A 20,100-nucleotide genomic window follows, 5' to 3' on the forward strand; every position below is an offset into this window, starting at 1 on the left:
TTTAACAATGTCTATCAAGTCATCCCATAACCTTATTTCTTCAAATGAGGTCCAGCCTGTTAACCCTTTCTTGATATATTTACTTTAACATTTCTGACATCATTTTTGTCAACTTTCTCTGCACTATTTCCAGTGATTCCAGATTTTCATTATTATGTGATGGCTGGATATGTACACAGTCATCCACTCAAGGTTCAATGAAAATTTTGATTAACTTGACTACTTCCCAATTCTCTAACTTGATTTTATATTATAAATTATAAATTCTATTTTGGATCTGAAGTCCAAATTGTCATTATAAATTGGGAACAGCATTGATCCCAGCACAGATCCTTGAGGAACAAAATGATCCACGTTCTGATTACTAACTACCTTTTATTCCCACTTTCTGCCTTGAGGTTAGGCAGAAAACCATTCTGTCAGTGTCCACCAACACTCCATTCTCTGACCTTGTTCATTAGTCTATTACATGGCATCGCATAAAAGGTCTTTTGAAAATACAAATAAATTATATCTATTGCATCACCATTGACTACTCTCTTTTCCATCTCTTGATAACATTCAATAACGTTGGTCAAGCCTTAATTATTTGACACTTTTAAAATTATATTTTTAATATGCTGCACTCAGTTCACATCATTCTATATCACATCCACCTTATTTAATTGTATGCAAATGATAGACATTAATGTGTTCTCCTATAAGAGATTGAACTTGAAGTTGGTGGGTCAACAGATGACTTTCCCTACTATGTGCTTCGAAATACTTATAAAAGTGTGTAAAGATTAGCTTGAGTTGTATGATTCATCACTTGTCTTTCTGGAATATAACAAGCAGGACTTTCCAATATGCTAATGAGGTACTTTTGAAATGTAGTCACTAAAGTAGCAAAAATGGCAGAGAATTTTCAAACTTCCCCATCAGCTTGTGAGAATATGTTTTGGTGATGATGGTTGAGGAATTTTTTTGCATTTTAAAATGGGCATGATCCTGCATAGGCCAGGCATACAAGAGTCAGCAGTGGCCCAGTTATCATTATATATGCAGTAGACATGGCACTTCTATGTCCCCCATTCCTCACCCTACAGTCTGCCAACTCAAAGCCTTCATGTGTTCCACGTAACTCTGGGATGCCCACTTTGTCAGCTAGAAATTCCAGTTGGGACAGAGACAGGGCATTGATTCGTAATACATCAATACATTGACCTTAATTAACTTGATTCATAGACATTTGATGACTGACCACTTGCCATCAGGTAGCTGATTTGACCCTGAATAACTTAGAGTCAGGACTGCTATGGGGAGCTGTTATGATGACCAGTGATACCACATTGAGAGCCCATCCCGTTTTTGATCTAGACTCTGATCTTGATTGAAAATACAGCCCTGTTTAAAGTGATAACAGTGAAATGGTTGTTGAAGTTGTTTTTTAGAATATTCCAAATTTCATATAGTCTTAAGTATCAAACCACAAGGGGAGGTGAGGGAGGTCATTTTTAACCTTGGTGAGCAATTGAAGCAGTCAGCTTGACCACCTGGTATATACACTGCCCAATCTTATTTTACAGCTTCCCAGTCAGAGAAGGATGTAATCAACCCCAAGGGCTTTGACTTTCCATCTATCACATTGGGAACAAAAGCTATCTTTCAGGAATGCACCCTCCCCACTATTAGCTGAGCTCAAAAACAAGTTTCAAAGTCACACTTGAAAGAAAAAGCTTTTGTTTAATTATATGTCTTGCAGGATGTCTGTTATCCCAGTACAGAGAGAAATTAAGCATTCCAAAAACAGTTCATTAAATAAAGTTGGAGATTTTGGGAGTGATTTTTGTTTTCTACTGTGTGTAAAGATGAGCAATGCATTTTCCCAACCAGGGATCCTAATCACCAGCTTGGTCAGGTCCTATTGAAATTGAATTGGCTTGCTGCCTCTTCTAACCACATCACTTTAAGGGTTTTTAACCAATTGGTTAAGTGAAACAATGTGGGACAGCACTACATAAAGGTACAAGCAGACATTGGTGCAGAAACTCAACAGTCTAACAGTCGTCTGTCTGCAAAGATGCTGCCAGACCTATTGAGTTTCTTGAGCACTTTTGTTTTGTTTGGATCAGTTCTCCAATATCCTGCAGTTCTTTGTTTGATTTACAGCATAAATTCAGCGTGCCGGTGTACTTTTCAATGACAGTTAATTTAGAGCCAGTTATGCAAACTGCAGATGGTGTGATCTCATCAGTTTCTGCTTATTCTCCAATCTATCTGTGGAGATGCAGACAAAGTGGCATAAGAAAGCTTGAATGGGAGCAAAATACTGTAGGTGCTGGAAATCTGAAACAAACAATGCTACTTACACTATATTTCCTTTACACCGGTGAGATCAAATGCAGACTGGGTGACCACTTTGCGGAGCACCTCCACTCTGTCTATAGGAATGACCCTGATCTCCCAGTCATTTGCTAATTCAAAAAGCTCCCTAGCCCTTATGCAAACATTTCTGTCCTGGGCTTGCTGAAATGTTCCAACAAAACACAAGTCCAAAAAATGTCTTATTTTCTGCTGAGGCACTTTACAGTTTCAAATTTTCAATATTGAATTTCATAACTTCAGAAACTGCTCATCTGAACTGAAAATAGTTTCCATTTTTCTCACAATATCTCCCCCTCCCTGAACATACACCCCACCAACTCCCGCAACCCTGCGGAGCCTTATCGTGTCTGTGTCTTGTTTAATTTTTTTTTAGTGAACAGGAGCCATTCCATCCCTTTCACAACCTTAAATTACACCCATTTTACATCACTTTTTCTTTTTCCCTACCTTATCGACACTTTTGTCTTATGCACTGAGCTCCTGCCACTGAGCTCCTCATCGAATTCTGTCAAAAGTATACTAACCAAAGTTTCAACACTTTTCAATACTGAAGAAGAGACATAGCAATTCAAAATGTGAACTTTGTCTCTTTCTCCACAGCTGGAGCTGATGAGTTTCTCAAACATTCTCTGCTTTTGTAGCAGGAAGAAGCTCTTTTCCTTTGAAGACACTAGATGCTGAGACAAGTGAGCTAGTAACAATGAATACAGTTGGCTGAACAAGCCAATGTCATTAGCATTGTTTGCAGAATCTCTTAGACTAATATCTTACCTTTAAGGCCCGGAACCACTGGAGATGCATACTTCTGGAGTCCTACATTTTTGACATTAATGCTTTTTGTCACTACCAATTGGGCTGCCTGCTATTGTCTTACATTAATGGAGAAGCCACTTGCAGTATACTTTCATAAAGCATTGACAGATCAGCTAAATGGAAAGGACAGTTAGTCCTGTCCTTCAGAAGTCTCTGGCACTGGTGATGGTCTCTCTCAAGAATGCTTGTGCTCGGGCTAGTAAGGACGGCACTAAGGTTCACCATCTCTACCTTGGATACATTGCAAGACGAATTGGTGAAAGCTTCAATAAAATTGGCCAACAGAATACAATATATTAACACTACCCAGCTTACCAGCTTGACTGAATTCTAGCTAATAACTCCCTCAATCCTTGCACAACTGGCACGAGGAAATTATTTGGGTTGGACTATTCCTGCAACCATTGAGTTATTGCAGATTGCAGGTCCTTTTATAGCCAAGTTCCTCAAATGTTACCAACCATCAGCTTCTCAAAGCTCTTGACTTGGTCTTAGCACATTTCCATCTCCCATGGAGTAGCCCTTTAAAAACTATTATTTCAGCTGAAGAAAGCTTGGAACTAATATCAGGTTTGTTGACATGAGTGTAAGTTGGAAAAATAATACATGTTTTAGCTCTATTACTGGAACAGAGAATGCTCCTGTTGGTGTATGTGATTCTGCAATGTAAGTCGACAAAACTATCATATTGGACACATACGGTTTATTCAAGTGGGAAGGACTAGGTCAGATGCCAAACATGATTGTTCATGCAAAAGAGCCAAGAATAATCAGATCTTCAGCCAGTTGAAGATCTCTGTCTACAACAATGTGTTGAGACCCTCTCACCACCTCACCATTCCTAATGTCATTAACTACATCTCTCATCCAGTGGAAGCTCCATGTGTTGTCGAACAAGCTTATGCAACATCAGTCAACCATTAAAGCACTCAGAATGCTTGGCAGGTTATATTGCAAATAACCTGAGACCTATCCAGGCAATAAAATTATTGCTTGAGGACAGACTAGTCTGCTAGATGAGATTTGGAGATGCCGGTGTTGAACTGGGGTGTACAAAATTAAAAATCACACAACACCAGGTTATAGTCCAACAGGTTTAATTGGAAGCACACTAGCTTTCGGAGCGTCGCTCCTTCATCAGGTCACTACCACCTGATGAAGGAGCGTTGCTCTGAAAGCTAGTGCGCTTCCAATTAAACTTATTGGACTATAAATTGGTGTTGTGTGATTTTTAACTCTGCTAGATGAGAGCATCATTTGTTTCAGCTAGTAGCATGCTCATATCTGACTTAGAAGTTGTAGGTATGCATCCCACTTTAGAGAGTTGAACACAAATTCTCTGGAGACACTCACGCACTAGGGACTATATTTTAATTAAGGCATTAAACTGAGACCCCATCCTTTCTCTCAAATGATATAATATGATCGTGTGGCAGTATTTTCAAGAAGAGCAGGAAAGTTCTTTCTCAGTATCCAAACCAAGATTTATCATTCATGCAGCCTCACTAAACAAACAGATTATCCGGTTATTGTCATATTGCTGTTTGTGAGATCTAGCTGTGTGCAAATTGAGTGTTATATTTCCTACAGTGACAATATCACAAAAGGATTAAGGGATTGGGGCCATGCTGAGGTTGTGAGAAAGACTCCATAAGTGAAGGTTTTCTTTTTCTAGTTGAAACATGGACCTTATGAGTACAGTTTAGTCAGGTGTTTGGTTTTGAAAGGAAACTATGAACCAGTGAGCAGGGAATAGCTTGGCTACCACAATCCAGAACTCACTTTCTATTGTAATGAATTCTGAACTTTGCAAGAAGGTTATGTTTTAAAATGACCCTTTAACATAAAGTAAAATATATTGCTCTGAAATGAGGGATGGTGAATTCCTAGTAAACTTTTCAGTTTGGAGAAACACCCATTTGTTGTCAAATGGAACACTTTAGAATATGGGAGGATATAGATGGGCTGATGAATGGCAAATGGAATTCATTCTGGATAATTGTAACTTAATGCACTTGGGCAGGACAAACAAGGCATGGGAATACATGAATGGTAGGACTCACGGAATCACTGAGGTTCAGAGGGAATTTGGAATCCTTCACTCAGAGGGTGGTAGGAATCTGGAACTCACTACCTGTCAGAGTGGTACAGGCCAAACCCGTCATAACATTTAACAAGTATTTAGATGTGCACTTGTAATACCAAGGCATATAAGGCTGTGGGCCAAGTGCTGCCAAATGAGATTAGAATAGTTCTTGTTTTGGCTAGCGCAGACATCATGTGCTGAAGGTCTTTTTTATACTGTACATTTCTATGACTTTGAGTATCGAGTGGCAGTTTTAGCACCTTTCACTATCTCAGAAAGAAGAAGAAAATCTACTGCTGAGCGGCAAGCAGCAAAGAAAGAACACAAGTTGTCATGGCGACTTGGAGAACAGCCTGTGTTAAAAACCAAGTAGAAAGTTTCCGACAGTCCAGGTTCTCTTAAACAGGAAAGGCTATAGAATTAGTGAATGGGAATTGTCAAGGTGTAACTTGTTGGTGAAAATTGGATATGGAAACAATTACTGAAAGACACTAGAAGTTTTGACCTGGTAGGCGGGGAATGAAGAGTCTGTGCTGGGTGGCTGAGAATGACCTTCAGATTGTTCATGCTGTCTCTTAATGCTGTATATATCTGTAAATAACATTGTGTAGAGAAAAAGAATTTTGCAAGATTTGCTTTTGGTTGGGTTAGTTCATTCCCCTGAGACTTATCTTTTTCTTTAGTTACTTATTAATGGATGTTTGATATATGTTGGTTATAATTTGCTGGCTATAGTAAAAGCCTTAAAAAGTGAGATCTTGTCTGTTATTTTCTTTCTGTTAGTTATTTTGGAAATTCATCTCTTTTTACTGAATGTAAGAGTGTGCAGCAAGAAAACAGCGAGGAGTGGAGTATCAATGCAATATAAAAGTATAAATGCAGCTGAAAAGAGTGTAGCATAGATCTGCACAATGCACAATGTGCTCCTGTTTGGACATAAGTCCAAATACATAAGTCCATGTATGAGGGATGGAGAAATATTACACTGGCTAATCATTCCAAGAAACTGCAGGAATCAATTTGGCAAAAGAATATATCGGGATAAAGATTAGTTGTAGACCCACCTTGCAGAAGTGAAACCTTTATTGAAGTGAAGAACATAGCTTTGCTGATTTACAGCCTAGGTCCTGAACAGCCAAGTAATGTGTCAACAAAATTTGGGTAAATTTAAGCAAAAAAAAAGAACTATCGACAACACTAGCACTCAGGCCCATCATCTTCAAAGTTGTTGCTTTGAATTCACTGATAGGGAACTACACACTGACAGGAAAATAAACAAATGGTCCAATGTACAGAGCATGACTGTGAGTTGTCTCTCTGCCTGTGCTTGATGATCTTCTGCAGTTATCAGCCATTTCCGAGTTTGATGCAGACCTCTCATTACTGGTGCATGAAAAAGCCATGAACCACTTGGCTGAAAGGATAGCATGTCAAGGAATGGAATATAGCTGAGCTACTCAAATATGAACAGGGCTACCTGCTATCATATTGCCAAGACCTACTCCTCCTCTGCTGGAGAGAAGACACTAACATACAAATTTTGGGGGTGGCACAGTGGCTCAGTGGTTAGCCAGGGACCCAGGTTCGATTCCATCCTCAGGCGACTGTCTGTGTGAAGTTTGCACATTCTCCCCATGTCTGCATGGGTTTCTTCCCCTTGTCCAAAGATGTGCAGATCAGATGAATTGGCCATGCTAAATTGCCCATAGTGTTCAGGGATGTGTAGGTGAGGTGCATTAGTTAGGGTAAATGTAGAGTGATAGGGTAGGGGAATGGGTCTGGGTGGGATACTCTTCAGAGGGTTGGTGTGGACTTGTTGGGCCGAATGGTCTGTTCCTGCACTGTAGGGATTCTATGATACAGGAAATACATGTTTAAATGTCATCACATCACATCACACCTTAATTGTGGGGATTGCAACAATTACTGCAGCATCTTTCACCTCAGCCTCACTGGGAAGGCTTTTGCCAGAGTCAACAGAGTATTCCTGGAGGCACAATGTGGCTTCAGACCACAATCTTCTCCTTATATCAGATGAGTGCAGAAAGTAGCAACATCATTTTTTTTCAAACTATTTTGAAACCATTGGTAAGGCTTCTATTAGGTTCAAGAAAAATGTCAACCTTACTCCCATGCTTCACAGACTCATGTGATCCTTCCATGACAATGTTTAATAGCTCTGCTCAGTAGTTGCATCATACCTCATCAAAGTAGTGAGACTCAAGGAAGTCACAAAGATGAGGATCCATGTTGCCAGAGGAGAGTTTGTGGAGGTCACACCTACAAGCTGCTCTGCAGAAAATCATTAAGTCTCCATAGCCAGCACCTTCCAATCCATGACCACTATCAGCTAGAAGGATAAGTGCAACTGATACATGGGAGCACCACAACCTGCAACTTCCCAAGTCACACACCATCCTGACTTGGAAACATTTCATCATTCCTTCTGTCTCATTGGGTCAAAATGCTGGAACTTTCTCCTGAATGGCATCATTGACGCACCAACACCAAATGGATTGGAGCAGTTCAAGATGGCAGCTCATTACCATCTTCTCAAGGGCAATTAAGGATGGAGAATAAATGCCAGGCTAGCTAGTGATGCCCACATGCCATGTGTGAATAAAAAAAGGAAGTTTGGTCCAAATAAAATCAGCATTGAGAAGCAATTCAGTTAAAGGCAATTCAGGAGTGGCAACAAATGCAGGCCTTGCCAATTGTTTCCATATTTCCCAAAATAATCAAGAAAATGAAACAAAAAGCATGTTCTCACGACTAAGGTGCGAGAAGACTTGCAATCTTAACACATTGATGCAGAAACCCTGGGCAATTTACACCAACAAAAAACAAAAACACAATCACTTCCATCTACACAGTGCATGATACATTAATGGTATCAAATGGCAAAACAAAATCTCCAATAGTGCAGTCCTGTTTGAGGTTAAATATGCTGAGACTCCTAATACAAATCAGATTTTAAAAAACACTTTGCTGACTTAGATATGTGCACAGAAAGGAACATGGCTGAATTCCCAAGGATATGTTATACAAGGTGGTAACTCATGCCTAGAAACCAGGAGGGGATTCAAAGCTCCAATTTAACGATGCTGTCAAAAATGTCATGAAATCTTCAACATCAATCGCGAGAAGTGGGAATCACTCCAAGTTAAATGATGCAAATTATGACATCAGCCATGGGCAGGAATAGATTATCATAGCAGCTTCTGGCTTCATAAACCAAGCCTGCGAATAAGATATCAGCAGAGATCACGCCCACACACCACCAGCAAGCAATAACAACACCCTCTTGACTTGGGTCTTGTTGATAGTAGACAGGCTCTGGGCATCAGGAGGTGAGTTACTTGCTGCAAGATTCCTAGCCTCTGACCTGTTCTTATAACAACAGTGATTATATGGCTTATCCAGTTCAGTTCCTGGTCAACAGTAAACTCAATATGTTAATAGTAGGGAATTAGTGATAGTAATGCCATTGGGTTCCAAAGGATGATGGATAGGCCCTCATGTTGGAGGTGGCCATTATCTGGAACTTGTATGGCATGAATGTGATTTGCTATTTGTCACCCTGAACCTGGATAACATCCAGGTCATGCTGCATTTGGTCAATGACTGCTTTAGAATCTGAGGAGTCATGAACGGCCCTGAACGCTGTGCAGTTATTGAAAACCCTCATTTCTGTCTTTAGGAGAGACGGAATGTTATTGATAAAGTGGCTGAAGATGGTTGGACTTATCTCCAAAATGCCATTATGAAGCCAGAATGGTTAGGACTGTTTTTCTTGGAGAAGGGAAGGCCTGAGAGGAGATTGTTAAAAGCATTCAAAATTGAAACTGAATAGGAGACCTGTCTCCAATCATGAATTTATCGAGATTGACAGAGCAAAGATTTAAAGTAATAGTAAAGTGAACAAAAGTGACCTGCAGCAAATGGTTCGGATCTGGAATGCACTGATTGTATGATGGTCGCAGGTTCAGTTCAAGCGTTCCAAAGGAAATTGGACTCCTACTGGAAAAGGAAGAATGTGCAGAGTTACTGTGATGAGGTAAGAGAATGACAGTAAGCGAATTGCTCACTTGGAGAGCCCGTTAAGACATGGTAGGCCACATGATTTCCTTCTGCTTTGGATAAATGCTGTGATTTTGTGAGGAAGGATTTATATCCGGTTATCATTTTAACAAATCCCTGCTACATTGTGTGTGAAGGAATAAAAATTGAATATTTGGACAAATCAACAATTATCTCTCAATATTCCGATCTCTTATCTGCTGCAAGAACCCACAAGGGCAATTGGATGAAATAGTAAAGATAACAGATTGCACCATCTGTTCCTGATGTATTTCTTGTGATTATGGCCTGTTATCTTTTTTTAAAAGAATATTTCAAGTTTACATGCCTCATGGTTACCATGAGATTGGAACACAGTGAAAGGATGACATTTAGAAACTGATACTGTGAGGTACCTCTGAAAGATAAGGTTTATTTCTTTTTCTTGAAATTGATAGTCATCTGATAATGACTTTGATTGTTGGTTTTGTGGCACTAAACACTCATTTAAATAACTGAACATGCCAGAACCAATGTCGTTCATTGTGTCAACATTTAACCCTTTGATGGTCTCTTTGTGTGCAAAGCTAGCAGGGGAAAATCTCTGGGGGGATGGGGGGGTGGGGATGGGGTGAAAATTTTGATACTCTCATTTGTGCCACATAATAGATGCTGCACTGGTTATTGTTTTCAGCCTTTGGACAGCACCTACCTATTCTCATCCTGCCTTGCTGTTGTCCCTTAAATCCCACAGCAGCTTCTATTCACCATCTCTCTTTCCACTACTGAGTGGTCCAATAATAGGCAGATATACTATTGGAAACCTACCCTCAATGTGCAAAGTGTGTTGTTACTGGAAAGTAAAGCAGATCTTCTGTGAGAAATTTGTCATTGTAGAGTACTCTGCCCTTCTTGGTCTAATTTACAATTGCTTCTATGTCCTCACTTTCCTTTTGCAAAGCATTCATAACCTTTCTGCAATTGACTTGTGCACTTTATCGATGCTTGCTTCTCCTGCCCAACTATGGCCTTTGACAATTTCTCCCCTCCACACATAGTCTCATTTGTCAACGTCCTATATTCTGAAATACTTTTCTGTACCCTTTGCAATGCTACAGCTCTCAGTCCTTCTTCAGAATTCTCCACATTAAACAGCAATGTTAGCCTTGCCTTTTTTATCCTACTCAGCCTTGGCTCAATGTTAGAATCCAAGTCTTTAAGTCAAGAACATCATAGGTTCAAAGTCCAAGGGTTTGAGCGCAAAACTGCAAATTGCTTTCCAGTACAGCTGGAGGGAATCTAGTACCAGAGGGAAAATTGCGGTTTGATGAGGTGTTAACTTAAAGCCCAATTTTCTCTTTCAGGTCAATTATATAAAGAAAATATACGCTATTCAAGGGGAATTCCTCTGGAATCCTGGCCAAAGTTTATCTCTCAAGAAATACCACTAATTTAGTTTACAGGGGTCCCTGATTCGCAAACATATAATTTACAAATGCTCATACATACAAAAGCGATCCCATAAAGGTTTGTAATTATAAAGACCTGAGCATTTCCTGTACTTACGAATGATTTGCTTTATATTGTTTCATATTGTTTTCCAACTTCTGTACTGTTTGCAGCCCACATCTGCTGGTTATTAGTGATGTACCTTGTTTCAAGCTTGTGGATCTTTGCTGCTTGCAAATTCTCTGTCAACATTCCCTACAACAGTGGTCTTATCTCAAAATGAGAATGAAACAAATCCAGCAAGTAAAATAGAACTTTAGAAATCATGAGGAATGGAAATGAAAGTCACATTAGGAAGACACACAACAAATGCACACCAGAATTTTCTATCACTTCTTCACCTTGCTATTAAGGCACAAGAAAAAATTAGGAAACTGATGGAACTGAACATAACCATAAGGACAATAGAGATTAGGAGAAAGAGCCAGTAAAAGAATTGGGCATGAAGATTCTTCTCTTGAAAATGTTGTGTTTTCCAAAACTCTGCTGTCTGTAGATTTTTTCTAATCAACCTGTTCAGAGATGTTATGGAGCATATGGGAATCGAAATCAGGCCTCCCAGCCCAGAGGTGGGGATATACCATCTCTGTTCTTCCTCATTAAGTCCCATTCATTTGTATTTCCTGGTCAATGGACAGTCCTAGTCAATTGCTTCAGTTTAAAATTCTCCTCCTTGTTTTCAAGTCTCTGCTTGGCCTTTCCCCCACTCTGTGATCTGCATCACCTGGCAACCCTCTACAATGTCTGCACTCATCTCATTCAGCCTCTTGTATGCCTCCAATTTGAATTATTCTGCCATTGACAGCAATGCCTTACAGCTATTTAAGCCCTAAAATTCTTACTTAAACCTCTTTGCCTCTCTATTATCTCTTTTCTCGTTCCTCCTTAAAATCCACTTCTCTGGCTAAGCTTTTGGCCATCTGCCCTATTATCACCCTATGTGATATGAATGTTGCTGCATCAATGCACTTATGAGTTACCTTGTGACATTTGACTATGCCGAGGTGCTATGTGAATAGGAATTCTTGTAGGGAGAAATGATGAAAAGGGAAGGAACAGAAAGTGATGGAGATACTAGCATCCTCCTCTCATCATTTATGCCAAGGATTGAAAAATGCAGTTTTCACAAATGTGTAAAAGCTGCAATTGCTGGGCAGTTGTAGGAAAGCTAAACCGATATTCTGAGAGCTTCATGAGTTCTTTTCCTGAAGACCAACCTACACCACCATCTCCACTGTAGGCAGGTCCTGAATCTACACCAATTGGGGCGGCCTGTCTGAATGGGACACCCACAAATAGTTTTGAGAAGAGATGGACTGCCTCCCTTTCTTAATTCGAGAAAGTGAGGTCTGCAGACGCTGGAGATCAAAGCTGAAACTTTATTGCTGGAACACCACAGCAGGTCAGGCAGCATCTAGGGAACAGAAGATTCGACGTTTCAGGCATAAGCCCTTCTTCAGGAATGAGGAAAGTTTGTCCAGCAGGCTAAGATAAAAGGTAGGGAGGAGGGACTTGGGGGAGGGGCGTCGGCCCTGGGGGGTGCAGTGAGAGAGGGACTCACTGAAATCTTTGTAGAGGGAGGAAGAGAGCTTCTTCAAGGAAGGCATCCTTGTAAGAGGATTCGCAGTAGGTTGAAATCTTTGAGGAGAAAGTGAGGTCTGCAGACGCTGGAGATCAAAGCTGAAACTTTATCCTCATTCCTGAAGAAGGGCTTATGCCTGAAACGTCGAATCTTCTGTTCCCTAGATGCTGCCTGACCTGCTGTGCTGTTCCAGCAATAAAGTTTCAGCTTTGATCTCCAGCGTCTGCAGACCTCACTTTCTCCTCAAAGATTTCAACCTACTAATGTGTATATGTATGCACACACCCTCCCCCAAGTCCCTCCTCCCTACCTTTTATCTTAGCCTGCTGGACAAACTTTCCTCATTCCTGAAGAAGGGCTTATGCCTGAAACATCGAATCTTCTGTTCCCTAGATGCTGCCTGACCTGCTGTGCTGTTCCAGCAATAAAGTTTCAGCTCCCTTTCTTAATTCAACAACTTTCTTGATTGGCCACGTTAACCTTAATTTAAAGTTGATCCCTTTGCTCTGTTACTTTTTCCCAATCCAAATGACTTTACATTTCCAAAGTAAACTATTTTACTAAGCTTTCTAAAGTTAAAGAAAATATGAATTTATTAATTACTGAATGCAAGTAAGCATAATAAAATGTGACGCATACATACAAAAGAAATTTGGATTTAATTTTAAAAACGCAGTTGCTGGGTTACATAAAGTATTGTGACTGGTTAAGTTGGATGAATCCAATAACACTGACATTGGTAGTGAAGCAAAAATAGAACTTGCTGGAAAAGCTCAGCAGGTCTGGCAGCATCTGTGGAGAGGAATCAGATTTAAAGTTTTGGGTCGAGTGAGCCTTCCTTAGAACTGAACCCAAAATATTAATTCTGATTTCACTCCACAGATGCTGCCAGGCCTGCTGAGCTCTTCGGGCAATTTCTATTTTTGTTCCTGATTTACAGCATCCGCAGTTCTTTCAGTTATTTTTAGTAGTGAAGCAGTTGATTTTAACATTCTTGAATATGCAAATTTGCTGACTGGGTTTTGACCTAATCTTTTTTGACAATGACTTCACTGGCTTATCTGAATTCCAGCACTCAGAGCAAAGATGAGTCTTTCTTTACCTGCAGTAGAGGAGTGTCTAATGACTGTCCTCCAGCTGTGACTTTTACACCATAGTAGGAGAAAGTGAGTACTGCAGATGCTGGAGACAGAGTTGAGAGTGTAGTGCTGGAAAAGCACAGCAGGTCAGGCAGCATCCGAGAAGCAGGAGAATCGAGGTTTTGACGTTTATTCCTGATGAAAGGCTTCTGCCCGAAACCTCGATTCTCCTGCTCATCAGATGCTGCCTGACCTGAAGTACTTTTCCAGCACCACACTCTCGACTTTACACCTTACTCGTCCATATTAGCACATGCACCTACACAGACCAGTGGGTGTATTTGTTTTCTAAAGTTATTTTTTTATATATTCCTTTGTGTAAAAGTAAAGGCCAAATATGCCTGTAATTTAAGACATAATGTACAGGAGATGGTTTTCTGATAATTGCAGTGGTCAGCACTTCATTATCTCTGCAGATACAGGAGATCAAATTCCAGTTTGTTTTGAATTGTATCCCTTAAAATTGCTGTTCAAAGTTCCCTTGGCAACTTTTCAATTCTGACAATCCATGGTTTCTGCCAGGGATTTGCCAGACAACCACTGAATATACAGCTAAAATGTGGATTCATGTCCTGTTTTTTAAACAAAATGGAAATTAATAGATCAACATGTCTGGAAATAATCTGGGTTATAACCTATTGTTATGACAGCACCAAAAGCCACAAGACTTTCATATTTTGACTACAGCCACATTTAGTTTCTTAACATTGCTGTGCAAGTGAAGATTAACATGAAAGGACCAAAAATGAGCCCAGTGTTCCATGATGGGCATTGAGCTTTCCAATTGGTCCATTGGCCTCTTTCTAAAGATATAATTTAATTGTCCAACACAAAATCAATTAATATGAATACAATTATTCCACCATCCAATGCAATAACGAGTCGTGCAAGCATGCAATGATGACGCACTAATCAGACCACCTCTTTGAAAAAGCTCTGCAATTTATACCATTTCACCAGTCTGCCAGACTTCCTTTTATCTGAAGCCCTTACTGAAAGTTATTGGATTTGATTTGGCTCTATGTTCCAGATAGTACATTACATTCATGACAGTGACCACTTAAAAGAAATTCCCTCATCACCCCACCCACCTCCCAAACCCAACCACCCTCAGTTTCTTTTGCGAATTATGTTAAGTTTGTTCCCTTGGTTACTGACTGCCCTGTTACTGGAACAACTTCACCCTAAATATTTTATTATTGCACCATATTTGAATACCATTATCATCACCCCTTAATCTTTTTGAACAATACCTGTTTCTGTAATCTCTCCACATGCAAGAAGTTTCGAATTCTTGGTACCATCATTTTAAATCTCCTCTGTATCCTTTCTAAGACCTCAATGTCCAGAAATACCACCAATGTGCCCTGAAATTAAATGTGATCAGCGTTATCAAATGACACTTGCCAACAAGTAATTTAAGAAAATATTAGGCCAGATGACTAAAGACAAAGCAGCTTAAAAGGGGGAACAAAAAGGAGACAGGCAGAGAGATTTAAGGAGCAAATTCCAGAGCTGAGTGTGTGGTCTCTGAACAAGTAGTGACGAATTGTTTGAGCAATTAAAATTGGGAATGTTCAACGAACCAGAAATTGTGGAGCACAGCAAGCTGGGTAAAGGGAAAGATGTGATAAAACTACAAACTATCACAGAATAAATGAACAGTATATCCCAACAGAGGCCACTCAGCATTTTATTAAAGTACCATCTAAATTCTGTGCGTATCACTATTTATAATGTGAAGGGTTCTATATTTGTTAACAGCCTTTCAATTGCCTGGCTCATAAACTCATAGATATTTCCAGCCCAGAAGGAGGACATTTGGCCCATCACGTCCATGCTGGTTAATAAAGACCTGACCACATTATTCCTATTTTTCAGCTGTAGTCTTGTTTTCCTGGAGCCAGTGGAAGTACGTGAGTATCTAAAAACTGCTTAAATATTCTAAGAGTTTCTGACTCAACCACTCTTTCAGGTGGTGAATTCCCAACACCCACTGGGCCAAAAAGTTCTCACTTCTCCTCATAGACTGTTACTTTAAATCTATGTCCCTATGCAGATCCTATAAAAGGCCCCTCTCATCCTTTGTGACTCTAACGAAAACAATGCCAGCCTATCCAATCTTTGCTCATAGGTAAGTCAATGTCTTGGTAAATCGCTTCTTCATCCTCCAGTACAATCACATCCATCCTATAATGTGCTGGGCAGAACTATGCGCAGTACTCCAGTTATGGCTGAACCAGCAGTTTTACAGTTTTACTATAATCTCCCTGCTGTCATAATCTGTGCCTTAACTAATAAAGGCAAATATCTCATATATCTCCTTAATCAAATTATCTACCTAACCTGTACCTTCAGGATATATACATGAAGATCCTCTGATTATAGTACTTTTCAAGATCCTACCACCCCCAGCATAAAGACCTGCAAAGTCAGTGAGGATTTGAAAATTACTGCCAGGGTCCATGATATCTCTCTCTTGCCTCCCTGAACAGCCTATGATACATATTATTTGGGCCTGCAAATTTATCCACACATAAGATCTGCTAAACCTGCTAGTACCTCCTCTCTCTATGTTCTTATTCTACCCACCAGTGCTTTCTAAGGCAATCTCTTAACTTTCCGAATTTCCTTTTCGAGTTTCTCCCTTACTTTTTATACTTCTCGAGGAACTCTGCCAAATATAGCCCTCGGTATCTGCAATAGACTTTGTTGGTTTCCTGTCCTAACATTTATGTCACTTGACATTCTGGGTTCTCTGGTGGTGGTTCCACCCTTTGTCTTTACAGGAACATATTTGCACTGTACTCCTGCTAATTCCTCCGGCAATGCCTTCCATTGCTCTGACATAGTTTTATCTGCAACTAAATGTTTCAAGTCCACTCAGGCAAAATTGTATGTTAGCTTAGTAAAATTTGCCTTTTCGGCTGCTTGACTTCTATTCCTGCCCTAGTCTTATCCTTTTCTGTAACTCTCCTTAAGATGAGTAGTAGTCACTATTACCAAAATGCTTCCCTATTGATGTCCCTTTCACCTTCCCAGGCTCACATCTGACGATTAGTTCCCGAACTGTGCTCTCTCTTGTTCATCTTTTATGTACTGGCCAAAAGAGTTCTCCTGGATTTTTTTGAAGAATTTTGCTCCATCTTTACCTTGCAGATTAAAATGATCCTAGTTAGTAGCTGGGTAGTTAAAAACCCCTACTATTGCTGCCTTATTATTCTTACACTTACATATTTGATTCTCTATCTCTCTCTGACTGTTTCAGGGCCGATAGTATACACTCAACAGTATTTTTGCCTCTTTTGTGTTTTATTGTTTCTCTCCCCTGGTCTCAATTGATAATTTTTGCAATATATTAGTCCTCCTCATTTCATCCTTGATCAATGTTGCGAATCCCCTCCTCCACCACAATCCAGCTCCTATCCTCCTAACTATTTCATTTGAATACATTACAACCAGTAATGTTGGGCTGCTATTCCTACTCATCTTTCATCCAACTCTTAGTCATTGTTATGGTATTACCCATGTGCCTATCTCCGCCCTCAGCTCATCTGTCTTGTTCTTCATTTCCAATCTAGCTATGTTTCAGCTGCCTTTCAGACTCTATTACTTGAGATTTAACACTTGATCCACCACAGTTTCTCCTCCTTCTGAACAGCTTGTCAGGATGCCAACCCTCTGCCAATCCAGTTTCAATCTGCCCCAACAGCATTAGCAGACCTCCCCATGAGGATGTTAGTCCCATTCCTGTTCTGATGTAATGCATACCATTTGTACAGCTCCTACCACCCACTGAATAGTCCCAATGAATCTAAAGCTTTTTTTCCATCATTTCTCCAGCCACATATTCATTCACTCCATCCTTCTATATCTGTACTCACCACTGCATGGCGCCAAGAGTAATATGGAGATGACCACCTTGAACAATACCTGTTTCTGTAATCTCTCCACATGCAAGAAGTTTTGCATTTCAATAGAGTCAGCTTGTGGAACCTCATTTCTCTTTCTTCCTAGGTCATTGTTCCCAAGATGGACCACAAACTCTGCTGCTCACCCATCCCTCCTGACTTCCCTGCAGCTGTTTCACGATATTCTTGACTCTGACAACCAGGAAACAACATACAATTCTGGAGTCACATTGACAGCTGCAGAAGCGCCTGGTAGTCCTCTCATTAATCAATCCTCTATGACTGTTGCCCATCCATAATTCTTCCTTCATTCCCCCCCACCACCCACCATGCAGCTGGACCATCCACAATGCCCTAGCCTTGGCTCTGGCTAGGCCCCACAGAAGGACTAGAATGAATTACAAAAAGCTAGCAGCCAAGTTCAGCAGGTAAAAGGGAAGACAAATGGAATTTATTTCAAAGAGAATAGAGTACACAAATAGAGAGGTCATGCTAAAACCATATAAGACCCACATCTTGTGAACAGGTTTAGTCCTCTTTGCTAAGGTAAGATTAACTGACATTCGAAGTAGTCCAGTCAAGGCTCAGTAGCTTGATCTTGGATATGGAGTGATATTCTATGTGGAGACGTTGAATAGGTTGGGTTTGTACTCAGTGTTTAGTAGAAGGTGACATGATCTTGTTGAAACATATTAGATTCTTGTAGGGCTTGACAGGTTAGATGCAAAGAGGTTATTTACCTTGTGGGGTAATCTAGGATCAGAGGGCATAATCTCAAAGTAAGGGGTCACTTATTGCACAGAGATGAAGAGGATTCTTTTTCTCTAAGAGTGGTGAATCTGTGTAATCCTTAACACAGCTAAGTGTATTCCAATTTGAAATAGTTGGATTTATAATTATTAAAGGAATGAGTGGCTATGGGGATAAGGTGGGAAAGCGGAGTTGAGGATTAACAGATCTGCCATGATCTCATTGTATAACAGAGTGGACTCAACAGGCGGAATGTCCCACTTCTACTCCTATGTCACATGGTCTTATGATCATAAAAAAACTTTTGCTGTTTTCCAAGTCAAAGACAGTTTGGCAGTGAGGTACATTTGGATGTTTCCCTCATTATTTGCATGGTCCCCTTGTTCTATTTGGTGGTTATCCATTCTCTGTCTGCCTGCACTTCCTAAGCTGGGGGTGACCACATCCTGAAACTATCCACTATCTGTGCTATCCACAAATCTCTCAGCCTTGTTTATGCCCTCACTGGCAGAAGCAGCTCAGATTGCCCACATTGTACAAGATGTACAAGTCATGAGCCTGAGCTTTCAAGATGTATCTTAACTAAACAGAATAGGTTATGTTCTCTTGAACTCTGCCACAATGTTCTTCACTGTTTCCTACAATTCAAAGTTTTGGATCGTATTTAAATTCTTGATTTATGTGCCAGTTCTACATGGATGAAATAATAGCTCTTTGTCTTCATGAATGATAGAATGTTCAATCAAAGGGCATGCATCGCTCATGAATGACATCTTTGATGGCCTACATTTAAGGGAATCTTGCCAAATCATAGGAGTGGGAGTTTAGCCCTTTCTTTGTTTCACAGGGAACAGCATCTAATCAATGGTCCTGTCAAGCAATCCATTAGATTGTAATTTGGGTGGATGTGATATGAGGTGGGTTGGGTGCTGGTGGGTCAATGTTGGTGCAAAGCAGATGGTAGATGCTAGGAAACATAACTAATTCACGTTATATTTCAATCTCTTTCTCCATTCAGTGTAAATTGCATTAAGAGAAGCAGAAGGATGGAAATTGTGTTTGGAGATGGAGGCTGAATCAACTTGTTCAGAGAAGTTATGACATAATTCTATAGTAGGTGGGACTAGAATCCAGGCCTCCTGGCTCAGAGGTAGGGGCAAAACCATTGCACCACAACAGCCCTTTGACACTTCCAGTGGAACCTGGGAATGAAGCTGTATTCAATTTTGTTAATTGGGCAGAGGGGATTGGTGATCAGGTGGGTTGGCATCAGGGAGATCCTGTTGCCTTCTGGGTGGGAAAGTCCAAGCACAAACAACTTGCCCGACTGCTAATTGATGCTTTGTAGTAGTCAATTAACAACCACTTAATGGTCTCATCCCAGCTAGGCTGCAATTATGTCAACTCCAGGTAGGAGGAAAGAGTTGATGTACCTGATTAGTAAACTGTGGACAGGATTAGATTAGATTAGATTACTTACAGTGTGGAAACAGGCCCTTCTGCCCAACAAGTCCACACCGACCCGCCAAAGCGCCACACCGACCCGCCATACCCCTACATTTACCCCTTTAACCTAACACTATGGGCAATTTAGCATGGCCAATTCACCTGACCTGCACATCTTTGGACTGTGGGAGGAAACCGGAGCACCCGGAGGAAACCCATGCAGACATGGGGAGAATGTGCAAACTCCACACAGTCAGTCGCCTGAGTCGGGAATTGAACCCGGGTCTCTGGCGCTGTGAGGCAGCAGTGCTAACCACTGTGCCACCGTGCCGCCCTATTCAGCATTAAACTCCATTTTCAGCATAGAGACTATAGGAAGGTGGAGGTGTGGTTCCCTGGATCTGCACTATGCAAGGCTGAGGGACTGAGGAACGGGGT

Source organism: Chiloscyllium plagiosum, chromosome 4 (assembly GCF_004010195.1).
Source record: "Chiloscyllium plagiosum isolate BGI_BamShark_2017 chromosome 4, ASM401019v2, whole genome shotgun sequence".
NCBI classification, from domain to species: Eukaryota; Metazoa; Chordata; class Chondrichthyes; order Orectolobiformes; family Hemiscylliidae; genus Chiloscyllium; species Chiloscyllium plagiosum.